The following is a 15007-nucleotide window of genomic DNA, read 5'->3' on the forward strand; positions in this document are numbered from 1 at the left end:
CCTCTTCAGTCTTTTGGAAGAGTTTGAGAAGGATCAGTAAAAATTTCCCTTTGTTTGGTAGAATTTTCCTGTGAAGCCATCTGGGTCCTGAACTTCTGTTTGTATGGAGTTTGTTTTTTTTTAAATTATATATTTTATTTAGTTTCTAGTGATCAGTCTGTTCACATTATTGACTTCTTCTTGATTCAGTTTTGATGGGCCAGGAATCCTATGGACAGAGGAGCCTGGTGGGCAACAGTCCATGGTGTAGCAAAACAGTTGGACACAACTTAGCAACTAAATCACAAATGTTTCTGGAAAGTTGTCCATTTCTCTAGATTGTCTAATTTGCTGGCATATAATTGTTCGTAGTATTCTCTTATGGTTTTCTGTATATCTGTGGTAAGATTTGACATTTCTCCTTTTCATTTCATTTCATTTGGGAAACCATTTTTTCTTTATTGGTGAGCCTAGCCAGAGGTTTATCAATTTTGTTTACCATTTCAAATAAGTGTTTCTTGGCTTTAATGATCTTTTCTCTATTGTTGTTGAATCTCTGTTTCCTCCCTGATCTTTATTATTTCCTTCCTTCTGCTAACTTTAACTGTTGTTTGTTGTTCTGTTTCTAGTTCTTCTAGGTGATCTGGATTGCTATGAACTTCCCTGTAATAACTTCTTTGGTTGTATCCCACAGATATTATATGATTGTGGGAAAATATTCTAATGAATTATTTAAACATTTTTTCCACCATATACCTTAGAGAGAGAATGCCTTTGTTTTTTATGTTTGTTCATCTAAATGTTACATTAGCTTCAAGTGTATAGCTTAATAATTTAGCATTTGTATATAAATTATCACCATTATAAGTCTAGTTACCATCTGTTACCATAAAAAATACAAATTTATTTCTTTTGTGATAACTTTTAAGATTTGCTTTCTTAGCAACTGTCATATTTGCAATACAGTGTTATTGACAATAGTTGCCATACTGTGGATGGCATCCTCATAACTTGTTTGTCTGAGGATGAGAAGTTTATACATCTAGGTCACCTTTACCCATTTCACCTACTCCTCAATCCTTCTCCCTCTGGTAACTACCATTCTATTCTCTGTGTCTATGCATTTTGTTTTATTTGTTCACTATTCTCTTTCTCTCGTTCTCTCTCTCTTTTAGATTCCACATATAAATGAAATCATAAGGAATGGTATTTGTTTTTTTCTGACTGACATTTTTTGCTTAGCATGATACCGTCGATATCCACCCGTGTTGTCACATATGCTGAGCTTTCATTCATTTTCATGGCTGACTAATATTCCACTGCGTATGTATGTACATCTTTATTATCCATTCATCCATGAAAGGCCACTTAGGTTGTTTCTATATCTTGGCTGTTGTAGATAATATTACGAGAAACATAGAGATACGTATATCTTTTGGGCAGTATTTATTTTGTTTCCAACCTTTATTTGGGTATAATTGACAAAATTGTATACATTTAATGTGTACAACATGATGGTTTCGTATACCTATATGTCATAGAATGACTAGATTGCATTATAAAAGTGCTTGATGTCATTATATTCCCATGTCTCCCAAAAGCACATATACTATAAATGGGGAAAATAAACTTAAATATACTTAAATTTTAATTTTAAATATACTTAAGTTTAATTTAAATAAACTTAAATTTTAATGCAAATTCAAGAATATAATTTCAAATTTCATTGTAAACAGTCAACCATTTCTTTTATTCTTTTCATTTCCCATGAGATTTACTGTTTTATTTCTGATTTTACAAGCAATACATGTTCATTGTAGTCAACCAGAAATATGTAAAAGCATCAGTTAAGCTCACCTTGGTCGCTCAGTCACGTCTGACACTTTGCGACCCCATGGACTGCAGCATACCAGCTTCCCTGTCCTTGACCAACTCCCGGAGCTTGCTCAAACTCTTGTCCATCGAGTCGGTGATGCCGTCCAACCATCTCATCCTCTGTCATCCCCTCTCCTGCCTTCAACCTCTCCCAGCATCAGGGTCTTTTCAAATGAGTCAGCTATTCGCATCAGGTGACCAAAGTACTGGAGTTTCAGCTTCAGCACTAGTCCTACCAATGAATATGAAGGATTGCTTTCCTTTAGAATGGACTGGTTGAATCTCCTTGCAGTCCAAGGGACTCTCAAGAGTCTTCTCCAACACCACAGTTCAGAAGCATCCGTTCTTTGGTACTCAGCTTTCTCTATAGTCCAACTCTCACATCCATACATGACTACTGGAAAAACCATAGCTTTGACTAGATAGACCTTTGTTGGCAAAATAATGTCTCTGATTTTTAATATGCTGTCTAGGTTGGTTATGACTTTTCTTTCAAGGAGCAAGTACCTTTTAATCTTATGGCTACAGTCACCATCTGCAGTGATTTTGGGTCACTGGCAGTGATTTGGATCACTGGCATTTCTCATGATGTACTCTGCATATAAGTTAAACAAGCAGGGTGACAATATACAGCCTCGGAAATGTGTACGTCAAGGCTGTATATTGTCACCCTGTTTGTTTAATTTACATGCAGAGTACGTCATGTGGAATGCTGGGCTGGTTGAAGCATAAGCTGGAATCAAGATTGCCGGGAGAAATATCAATAACGTATAACCATAGGTAAAAATAAACAATCACCCTTAATCCCCACCCCCAGAGATAATGATCATTAGCATTTTGATAAATTTTCTTACTTCCTATATATTTTAAGTAATATATATATATTTATATATATTTTAATTGAAGTATAATTTATGTCCAACACCCTGTAAGTTACAAGTGTGAACATAGTGAGTCAATATTTCAATATATTACAAAATGATGGTTGTGAATGTACATTTTATCCTTGTGACTTGCTTATTTTGTAACTGGAAATTTGTACCTCTTAATCTCTGCCTATTTCACTCATACCCTCCACCCTCTCTTTTCTGGCAGCAACCTGTTTGCCTTTTTATTCTCAGTGTCTTTTAGACTATTTCTGTTTTGGTTATGTTTGTTCATTTTTTGAATTTTAGATTCTGAATATAAATGAAATCATATGGTATTTTTTTTCTTTGCCTGACTTGTTTCACTTATTTAACTTAGCATAATACATTCTATGTCAATCCATGTTACTGAAGATGTTGTATATATATAAAACACATCATCTTTATCCATTCGTCTACTTATCAATGGACACATGAACACTTAGGTTGCTTCTGTATCTTGGCAATATAAATAATAGTGTCTTTTCAAATTACAGTTTTTTTTTTCTTTTTTTCAGTAAGTACCCAGGAGAGGATTTGCTAGATCATGTGATAGTCACTTTTAATTTTTTGAGGAACCTCCAAATTCCTCATATTTTGAGGAGCTTCCGTACAAGCTGAAACAGTTTACATTACCACCAGTAAGGCATGTGGTTTCCCTTTACTCTGTATCTCCAGCAACACATATTATTTCCTGTTCTCTTGATAATAGCCATCTGAACTATTATTAAGTGTGAGGTCATATCACATTGTGGTTTTGATCTGCATTTTCCTGATGGTGAGTAATATTGAGCATCTTTTCATGTGCCTGTTAGCCATCTGTAAGTCTTCTTTTGAAGATGTCTACTAAGATCCTTTGTCCATTTTTAAAATTTAGTTGTTTGGGTTTTTTTGATTGTTGAGTTGAGTTCTTCATATATATTGAATATTAATGTGTTATAGATATCTGGCTTATAAATATCTTTTCCCATTTAATAGGTTGCCTTTTAATTTTTTTCATAACTTCCTTTACTGTGCAGAAATATTTTAGTTTGATATAGTCTCTTTTATTTATTTTTGCATTGGTTGGATTGACTTCAGAGTCAGATCTAAAACTGTCTTGCCAGGAGAGATGTCAAGGAGCTTACCTTGTTGCTGTCTTCATGTCCTTTGCATTTTAATGAGTTACATTCTCTTTAAGTACCCTTTGTTTCAGACAATATGAGCCCCTAACCTATCTCTGATAGTTATTTTATTATATCTATTTTCATATTCCTTAAAATATTCTCTTTTCCCCAAAAGCTTTGTCTTTTGTATTTGTGGAAATTCCTCCGTTGTTCTGAGTGTGTCCCAATATTACTTGCAGTTTTTGAGAGCATAATTTTTAATTAAAAAATTTTATCACTCCAATTATTTTATATACCTTATGGCAATTAACTATATATTTGTGTTTTTCTAAAGATGTAATTTCCGCTCATAGAATATGTTTTTTGATAATATGGACTAATGTCTATTTATCAGTTTACTCTGTATAATTAAAAGCAAGACATCTTAAATAGAACTGGAACTAGGTTCTTTTAAAACTACTGTTTTATTCATTCTAAGTCAGTGTTTTGTTTCATTTTACAGTAATTAATATATGTCAATTATCTTATTGGATCACACATGCAGGTGCCATATTAAGTGTAATTTTGAAGCTAGCCTGAGTAAGAGATTTGAAACCTATGCCCAAAGAAGTTTTAGTGATATTGTCTAACTTACAAATATCTGAAATCTTTTCAGCTGATCCATTTGAGAATATAAGACCAGAAAGTTTAGATAAGCATCTTGGGAATTATGGCTGTGCTTTCTCAAATGTGGCAGGTGTGCAGGACTTTATTTTGGCTTTCATACCGAATCTTAATCCATGCAGGAAGTATGCCACTTTATCCGTCTCAGTCATTAGTTCTAGTGACGCCGCTAAGTTGTGAGATCCAAAGGCAATCACGGATAGCAGGCATCTGTTTAATACGTAACAGCTCTTGTCATGGTGGTCATTTAAAAATGGGAATGCATGTAAGAATTAAAGATTTTAAAATTTAAAAAATAAAAACTTAAAAAATAAATAAATAAATAAAAAAAAAATAAAACGCAAAAAAAAAAAATAAATAAGGTGGTTCTAACTGCATCCTTATTCCCTGGGCAAGGCATTGTCCGGTTGGCAGATTTCCCCACTAAGACGCTTGTCCAACATGGCTTCTGTGTCCATCATATCCGTTCATCCCTCCATTAAGAAGCAGTCATTCAGATGGGAGTTCTCTGTTGCCTCCGCTGGACCTTGAAAGCTCTCTGAACTTACCAGTACTCAGACGCTCCTGCACTGCCTCTTTTGATTTCTTTTTTCCAAGAATGGCCAAGTAAATGTGTGTTAGACTCGGGTTTAAGAGAGAGTCAAAACAAAAACAGCTTGCTCCATAGCTAAAAACAGAGAAGTCTCACAGTGAGTTGTCCCAACTCTCTGAGCTGGGGTTTAAACAGGACTGATTTATTTTAAAAGCTTTTTTGCTCAGATTTCATTACAGAGCTGAAGGGGCTGCCCGTGTCCTCAGGTTGAATAGGAGAGTAAAGTACAGCTCAGGGAAGGGATTGAGCACAGCCTTCCTGAAGAGATCAGGCCTTTTTATTATCAACAGCAACAACAATAACAGCAACCACCACCACAGAAAGACAAAGTATTGTCTGTTTTTTACTTATACCCACAATGCCTGCCTCATCAGGTCACATATTTGCCTAGAGAATACCACTGAAATCCTTTCAGGCCAGGTTTTGATGTTATTCTTGTCATTATGTGGTAATGTCAGGGATGCGATCTTGGATATTTTAAATATGTAGTTGTAATTTGCTCTTTTTTCCTTTGTTTTCAAAGGTCAAGCATTTTAGCAGTTTAGGAAAGTGTTTCAGGGTTTCTTCTTCTTTTTTTTTTTTAAGGTGAAGACAATGTGTGCCTGCAGCATTCATCATTTAAGAAAATGGTGTTTTTCTCTTTCAGACCCCAATTTCCACTCATTATCAGAGAGCTGAATTCTAAATCAACGATTGTGGAGAAGAGATGTGCAAGTTGAATAAAACATTTCCAGAAGAGCCTGAATAATGGTCCTGAATAAAGGGAAACTGAAATGTGCTTGAATTGTAATTGGAGAAAAATCAAGTGTGTGTACTCAGGAGCACATCTACTAAGAAGAGGTTAGTTATTCTTCTTCTTAGTGCTATTTAACGTTTACGGGCCTCAATGGTATTTTTAGTTCTGAATTCAACACAAGTAGTCTGATAAGTGATCTCCCATCCAAATTATCCATGTGGAGATTCACCTGTAATCTTTCTCTGTGCAGAGAGAGACGACACTGATAAACAACCCCAGAACAGGGGGACTGTTAATGCAGCAATATAATCTAACTCAGAGCAAAAGAGAGGGACTAGTTCAGACAAATATGGCATTGGACAGCGTCACTTGGTACTTTCTTCTCTGACCTAGTTTCTCCATGGCTGGACATTCAGAACTTGGTGAACACATTTGCTGGACTCATGAAAAGTTGCTGAGACACTGAAGAAGGCATCAAGGGTAGATTGAGGAGGACTGAAGATTAGGGTCCACATCTAATCGCAAGGATTTTATGCTCTGCGGATAAATAATGAAACGTCTTTTCCTCTTTGTCTCATACTGATCATACAGAAAAACAGTGATGCTCTTTTTGAGAAACTATCTCTGATACTTGACTCTGAAAAACTATAATAGAAACATTTCTGAAGTAATGACTATTATCGTCCTGAGGAAATTAAAAATAAGAGAGCATATTCCTTTAATTAAATGTCAGATGGAATTGAGAAAGTTAGATAGATATATGAATCATGATGGAATGTGTACGAATGAATACATGCTTCTATGTGTAAATTTCTGTGCCAGTTACTTACTATGTACAAAGGAAAAACTGGTTCCAGTACCTAACATGAAGCTAAATATCAAACAATTATTATAATAGAGTAGACAGTTTGAATTTTAAGCTAAGAAGTATAGACTTTAAGCATTGGTGAGCTGCTGAAAATTCTTGAGTAGGTGAGTGACATGCCAAGAATTGCGTTTTATGAAGATTAACCCGATGGCATTTTCAGGATTGATTAGCATGAAGTCTGTATTGTGACAGAGCAGATTGTGATAATGCAAGTCTGAAATATGGCGCTGGGGAAGAGAACAGAAAGGAGTAAATTGATTTAAAAGGTCCATGACGGTGGAACTTTAGGACTTGATTATTAAATATGGGACCTGAAGTAGGGAGATGTCAGAGATGACTCCAGACACTTTGAGCCTGAGAGGAGAAATCGAGACTGTCTTGACTGTCAATGGTTTATTATTATATCCTGGATGCTGTGAATCATGTAATTGATTGCATTTTAAAAATCCTGGGTCCAAATCTGTTCCACATCTACTCAGTGGCCTGGGTCATCTTGGCATCTGTTTTCTGCACAGTGATCCCTGGCCAACCACAGATTTTCCATTACTGAAAATTAGAGTGTGTGGGAAAACTAAAGTTGACTGGACCAAGAAATTCAGAAAAAAAATTGCATTTAATATATTTTAAAAATTAAAGCTCAGTGAATAAAAATTATAGTAAAAATCCACTTTCTAGATCAGTCTGAGTTAGAAATTTATATGAATTTATTCATCCCATTGAAACCAAGGCGCTAGTTAAACACACACACACACATACACACACACACACACGCACACACGCGCGAATAAGAGCAAGCTTTTCTCTGGCTTCACTTTTAGTTCTTCAGAAAATATTGCTGAAGGAGTGTAATCTGCTGAGGCAGATTTTCCCAGAAGTTTTATATTATGCAAAGTGATTTCTTTTTAGAGTTTTCAAACCAACCCTTACTGACTTGAGATTTAATATATCTTATACTTAAATTCTCTTTTGCATTTTTAGTAAGTCTCAGGCAAATGCTTGCAATAACTGCTTGGCATGTTCACAAATTATGAAGATCCTAAAGGACATGTATTTATACTTTCTTATCTGCATATTGAGAACATGAAGTTTAAATAGATGCCTTCTACCTGCGGTATCCCCTAGACTCATTTAAGTGGTCTGGAAAAGTGGGAAAGTAATCATTCCAGTAGACTATTTTACTTACAGAGATTTAACTCTTCTAGGGAGAAATTTATGCATGCAGTTTGAAAACTTTATGCAGACATATATAACCTTCCTATAGAAAAATAAAAACATGATTGCCAGGACCACAAATAAGACATTACTATCCTGTCTTTATTTATTCATGATTTCAAATGTTTTCTCCCTTTATTTTCTTGTTTTGAATTTCTCATCTTTATTGAAAACTTTATTTTCTTTTATAGTGTGTGGTTTTGTAATTCTCATAGATCGCTTAGCTGACATTCTCAAACTATAGAGGTGTCCCAGAGGAACATCAAGCCAGAGGATAAATGTCAGCATCTTCATGGAAAGTGTGAAACTGTTTTGGGTTTTCTTTTTTTTCTCCTTTTTTTTGAGGAGTTTTCAAAGGTTTAGCATTAAAATAAACATTTACTTCTGTTGTTGTTTTTGAGTAAAGACAATTCACAGGAATTTAAGTGATAAAGCCAAAATTTTGTCAGGTTAAATGCAAACAGCTTTTCACTCTGCACGATTCTCAGAGGACTTGCTCACAAAGTGATGTGCAGCTTTGGTGTAAAGACAGGTCTAGTTTAAGTTCTGAATCCATTATTAACTAGCTGGAACACTTTGGTAGTTTACTTAATTTTTCTAAACCTTAGCTTCACTATAAAAATTGAGAGAATAATACTAATTTCGTAGGGTTGCTAGAAAGGTGAATATTATTATATTGTTGTGGATATTATACTAAGGACCTGTCACAGGGTTATTGGTTTATATGTGGTCACCTGTATTAATTCATGGCTGCTATTAGCATCATATGATAGTCTTCAGAGAAGACACATATGTGACACTGTGCATTTTAAAATACCTTCCTAGGACATCTCATAGTCGGACAGTTGGCTTTTCTCTTTACTGCTGTATCAACCTTGTACCCTTTCCTTCATTACCACATACATTTCTATATTATTGTGATTTAATAGATTTTTTGCCTTTGTGACTCCAAGGAAATCATCAGTTCAGTTCAGTTCAGTCGCTCAGTCATGTCCAACTCTTTGCGACCCCATGAATTGCAGCACACCAGGCCTCCCTGTCCATCACCATCTCCCGGAGTTCACTCAAATTCATGTCCATCGAGTCGGTGATGCCATCCAGCCATCTCATCTTCTCTCGTCCCCTTCTCCTCCTGCCCCCAATCCCTCCCAGCATCGGAGTCTTTTCCAATGAGTCAAATCTTCACATGAGGTGGCCAAAGTACTGGACTTTCAGCTTTAGCATCATTCCTTCCAAAGAAATCCCAGGGCTGATCTCCTTCAGAATGGACTGGTTGGATCTCCTTGCAGTCCAAGGGGCTCTCAAGAGTCTTCTCCAACACCACAGTTCAAAGGCATCAATTCTCCGGCGCTCAGCCTTCTTCACAGTCCAACTCTCACATCCATGCATGACCACAGGAAAAACCATAGCCTTGACTAGACGGACCTTTGTTGGCAAAGTAATATCTCTGCTTTTGAATATGCTATCTAGGTTGATCATAACTTTCCTTCCAAGGAGTAAGCGTCTTCTAACTTCATGGCTGCAGTCACTATCTGTGGTGATTTTGCAGACCAGAAAAATAAAGTCTGTCAGTATTTCCACTGTTTCCCATCTATTTGCCATGAAGAGATGGGACCAGATGCCATGATCTTTGTTTTCTGAATGTTGAGCTTTAAGCCAACTTTTTCGCTCTCCTCTTTCACTTTCATCAAGGGGCTTTTTAGTTCCTCTTCACTTTCTGCCATAAGGGTGGTGTCATCTGCATATCTGAGGTTATTGATATTTCTCCTGGCAATCTTGATTCCAGCTTGTGCTTCTTCCAGCCCAGCGTTTCTCATGATGTTCTCTGCATATAAGTTAAATAAGCAGGGTGACAATATACAGCCTTGACGTACTCCTTTTCCTATTTGAAACCAGTCTGTTGTTCCATGTCTAGTTCTAACTGTTGCTTCCTGACCTGCATACAGGTTTCTCAAGAGGCAGGTCAGGTGGTCTGATATTCCCATCTCTTTCAGAATTTTCCACAGTTTATTGTGACCCACACAGTCAATGGCTTTGCTTACTTACTTTGGCTTAAATAACACTAGAATTGATTTTAAATTGTACATTGTCAAGAAAGTTAGTCAGTTTTATATAGGATTCTTATTCCAGCTTAGAAGTTTTGAGTATCCAGAGAGTACGTGTTGGGTAGATCTGCTTGCATATTTATTCTTTATTTGTACATTCAGCAAATATTTAATAGGTTTGTATCATCTCTTTCAGTTAACTATAAAATACTTATTATAATATTCATTTCAAAAAAATCGCTAGTTTGATTTTTGTTGATAGCAAGGAAAAGAGAAATTACCACCATTTTTAGGTTAAACTATCTTAGATTCTTGGGGATTTTTTTTTTTGTCATAAAAGAATATAAACCACATTTTGCAAGATGTGGGTCCTGCACCTTCTAAAGAAAAGTTTCCTGAGATACTTTCCAAAATGTAAGTTCTCTATGAGTGCGGTCTAGTAGCTCACACTTTTAACAAGATTTTAGGTGATTTCTATCTGTACTTCAAAAGATTGAGTGCTACTCGAGAAGAAAGTGGTGGTTGAGCCTAGAGTTTGCAGAGCATTTCACTTGTGAATGAATGTTAAGCACGCCTTACATTATTCATAAACGTGGGCCTGTACTTTGAGGAGCAGTGGATTGCTTCTTTTTTTGTTGTCCTCAACTCCCCTCTGCTTCTCCTTTCTCCTTCTTGCTTCATTCCCCTCCTGAAGCAAATACATACAGGTTCCGAACTTTTTAAACAAAGACTACTTTGAAAAATCTGACTACTCCAGTATTATATCTTTAAATAGTCTCGGAAACCACCCAAGTGCAATGTTTTGATTCCATTTTCAAAAACGCTTAAGAAGCGAACTTAACTCACTCATAGGTTCTAATAATGGAACCTGAAAAATTGCCTTGTTTCACAGAATGCTACCACTTGAATACCTGACTATGCTGTGAGATATTTTCATTGATTCATTTGATTCATTTTATGTTGAGCTGATCAGAAATTGTCAGAGCAGTTGTTAGTTTTAGGATAATTTTTCTGCTACCTCTAACTGTACCCTGGTGAGAAAAAAAAAGGGGGGGCGGAGAATGGAAAAGTTAAACACATCTTGTCCTAATGCAGAGATGAATAGCACTGAAAGAGTCCCAGTGTGGTGCTTCTGGCATTGGTCAACAAAGCTGAAAAGCAACGTGGGACAAACAAGGAAAAATGGCAGTGGGGTGAGGAGGGGGATGTGCCCATAAATTCAAAATTAAGTTCCTCCTTCAATTTCCGTGAAGCAAACTCCCTGTGGTGAACATCTGGCAGGCCATTAACTTTTGTTGCTTTATTTTATTAAAAAATCTTAAGGTGAGAGAAACTGCTCCATTTGGAGACTGGAGTTAGCACCGAGGCTGAAGTCAGGGCCATGGTGCTGTCGTTTGCTGAGAACCCCCGAGCCAGCAGACCATATTGCCCTCCCAGCCTTCACCAAGTTTTCCACCAAAGCTTGCAGTTCTTTGTCATTTTAAAAGATCATTACTCCTGAGAGTTATTTTTTAAATATATAAATCAGCTGTTCAGTGGCCTGTGTCTGCTGGGGGGAAAGTGACTGCAAGATTCTTTATGCTTTATAGCTTCTTGCTTGCATGTTTTTTACTGTATTATTTTCTACAGGAGCTTGAACATCAAAACTATTTACCCAGAGCTTTTTCAGTGATCCATCAAAGGGATGTGAACTGTTGATTGCACCATTTCCTTTATTTGCACAGCTGCTGTAACCTTCAATCTAAATCATTTTCTTACCTTGTCTTCCCTTTCTCTTTTCTTTTTCTTTTTTTCTCTTTCATGAGCTGTCACTTTCTAAAGTAAACATTTCATATTCCACCACCAAAACTATTTGTGTACATTAGCTTCTAAGCCAGGAAGTTACTTATTATTTATCAAGTTATTTTCTGTTAAAAATTCTGGTTATATGTTAGAGAAAGGAGTGCAAATGGCTTATTTTTGGTTGAATTTAATGTAATTTTTGAACTTGCATTTTTATGTTTCTTTGATTGTGTGCATACATCCATACATTATATTTTATCAGTCTATAATATATCTATCTTAATTATTCAACATATGATTTTTTCAAACCTAAACAATTTTTAGCTAAAGTATTTATTCAGTTTTATGAATGATTCTAATAGATTTTTCCAAAGTAATACATATGTATATTTTCTGTTTATTACAATTAATTTGTCTCTGAACATTCACACAATAATTGAAACAAACTGCTAACAAATTCTGAATGTTTTGCTGAAAAAATTTTAAATGTTCTTTTAGTCTTACAGACTATTTTTGATTATAAGCTTATAATAAAACAATTCCAGTGGCTTTTTTCATTTTACAAACATTTTTTTATGATAATATTATTTTTGAGATGTAAAAGATTAAATACAAGTAGCTGAATCTTGAATTTTCTTTCTAAATTCTAGTATAGCTGCTTAGTGAGTTATGTTAAAAAATTATTAGTCATTACATATTTTTGTCTAATAGCCTCAGTTTAACTGAATATCTTCATCTGCATCAATCAAAGTATTAAATGCTATATTTTTCCAAAGTAAATTTTATCATTTTTTGCCTTTGACAGTAGCTCTGAAAGTTGAGTTAGAGTGGATATGATTATGGAGATGAGAAGTCAAGCAGGAAAGATGTGATTTTGAGTAAGGAGAACAGGTTCAGATTTCAAGGACTTAAGTTTGTATGAAGAATAAATGCAAAGTTCCATGATTCTAAATGTGAGTTCTTTCCTATACAGAGGGATTCATTGTATTTTTTTTTTGAAAATTTTTAATTTCACTGAGTCATTTTAAAACACATATACATAGTGGGGTATACAAAGTGAAACAATTTTATGTGTAAAATTGACTCCTGTAAGTCCTTGAGAGAAGTATAGAACCCACAAATAATTTCATATTTGCATGTTTTTAATTACATGAGCAGTACAGAAACACTTTATAAATTATTTCAAAACCCAGAACTATATGGAATTAAGACTGGGATAGCCTAATTTTACAGTCTCACCAGCGAATCCCATTTCTTTCTGCCTATGTAACAGTGCAATTCCCTTATCTATTTACTACTCTTGGTTTGTTTCTGTCCTTAAAGTGCTTCTTGGAGCACTGTTCATATGATTTATCTTGTTCTATTTAGTTACTTTTTGAGTTTCCATAGTGTAGGAGCAATATGATCCAACTTTATTTATAGTTCCCTCATTGTTGAGCAATGTGTTCATGTTTTTGTGTGAAGTTGTGCTCATTTGTTTCCTTTTTCATGTGCGTGGGTACACACGTGAGTATTTCTCACAGATATTTCTATAAACAGGATTAATGGTTCTCCATCATGCTCACTTCTGAGTTTGACTCATCCTGCCACAGTACTTCCGCTATCAACAGCTTATAAGTGATCTTTTGTCTCCACCAATGCTGAGTCAGATAAGTCAATTATTATTTTCTACGAATGATAACATTATTATTTTAATCTTCAGTTTCTTGATTATTAATAGTGTTGATCAGGTTTTCAGATATTTGATGTTTCCCTGGGAATTATCTATCCATATGCTTTGACTGTTTTTCTATAAAGTTTCTTTCTCATTGGTATGTAGAAGTACTTTGTATAATCTAGTTGAAATCCAAACATAAAGACGACGAAAGGGTGAGGGAAATTCCCAGTCCCACGTTCTGTCATCTGCAAAATGGGGATAATAGGACACATTCTTCATAGTAAGGGCTGATGTTAGATGTTGTTAGTTGTTAGATGTTTTTATTAACTTTCTGTGACTATGAATCTAAATCTACAGTGTGCTTTATAAAGAAGTCTATTAGGACTCTTTTTGAAGCGCAACGGTAGAAAATAGGGTAGACAAATTCCCAAGATGTTAATTATATGTATTTCTGTTACCTAACTTGCAGATTCCTACAGGAAGTCTTTAAGAGGACCTGCTGGTATTTGTCAAATATTAAGTGGAAACCATTGTCTGATTCATTTAATCAATACTGACAAAAGGAGTTTGCTCAGGTCCCCTCTCCAAATATGTATCTATCAGATTCATCTGTCTTAACTTCTTATGTTAAATAATTTAGTCAAACACTTGGTGATCTCTAATTAATATAGTATTTATAGATATAAATAATATTACTCTCAGGAAGTTCATATGGTAAAGAATCTGCCTGCAATGCAGGAGACCCAAGTTTGATCCCTGGGTTGGGAAGATTCCTTGGGGGAGTGCATGGCAACCCACTCCAGTATTCTTGCCTGGAAAATCCCAGGGACTGAGGAGCCTGGTGGGCTACGGTCCATGGGGGTCTCAAAGAATCATACACAACCGAAAGACTAACAAACACATAAATAATATTTGAGAAGGGAATGACAGCCCACTCCAGTGTTCCTGCCTGGGAAATCCCATGGACAGAGGAGCCTGATGGGCTATGTCCATGGGGTTGCAAAAGAGTCAGACATGACTGAGCGGCTAAAGCAACAAGAATCAATAATAAACTTACAAGATTTATGATAATTCATTTCATACCTAATTTCATGAAATTCCACCACCATTAAAGCTGCTTTATTTGATTGAATTTTTAGTTCCACTCTTCATGTGAGTATGTAGGTCTGTTTGCATGCTTAATCAAGCAGAGAAAGAGTATTTAGCAAAATGGCGGACACATGAATCCAGATCTAATCAGAAGGCATATCTTGATTCTGAATAAGAACCTAATTCTGTTATCCAGGCAGAAATTTTGACAGGTGATTTTTCTTTTATGAAAGACTATGTCAACTTTCTTATAACTGTAATTCCCTAAAATTCTTAATAACCTCCTAAGACTCTTGCATAGTTTTATTACCTTTGCTCTTTTAATCTTCCCTGACATTGCTTATCCTGTTGCTTTTTTTTAATTCTAAAACTTATTTTTTACTTCCTTAATCTGCTAATTGGGGTTTTCCCTTCTGTGTGCTCTCAACATGCTTCTTTACACTCACCCTCTGCCTTTTCATCTTTCAATTTATATCATCTCTCTCATTCTCTTTTCAG

The 15007-nt window shown here is 35.4% G+C and overlaps 1 long non-coding RNA gene across 1 annotated transcript in view; it reads left to right on the plus strand.

The window, feature by feature from the left end:
- LOC121819687 (uncharacterized) overlaps positions 1-15007 on the plus strand; it is a 495504-nt gene that overhangs the window by 337938 nt on the left and 142559 nt on the right. The window contains exon 2 of the long non-coding RNA XR_009600942.1: positions 5767-5960. This is a non-coding gene — a long non-coding RNA (uncharacterized LOC121819687). The remainder of the gene's footprint in view (positions 1-5766; positions 5961-15007) is intronic.

The sequence above is a fragment of the Ovis aries genome, chromosome 5 (assembly GCF_016772045.2).
Source record: "Ovis aries strain OAR_USU_Benz2616 breed Rambouillet chromosome 5, ARS-UI_Ramb_v3.0, whole genome shotgun sequence".
Taxonomy (NCBI): Eukaryota; Metazoa; Chordata; class Mammalia; order Artiodactyla; family Bovidae; genus Ovis; species Ovis aries.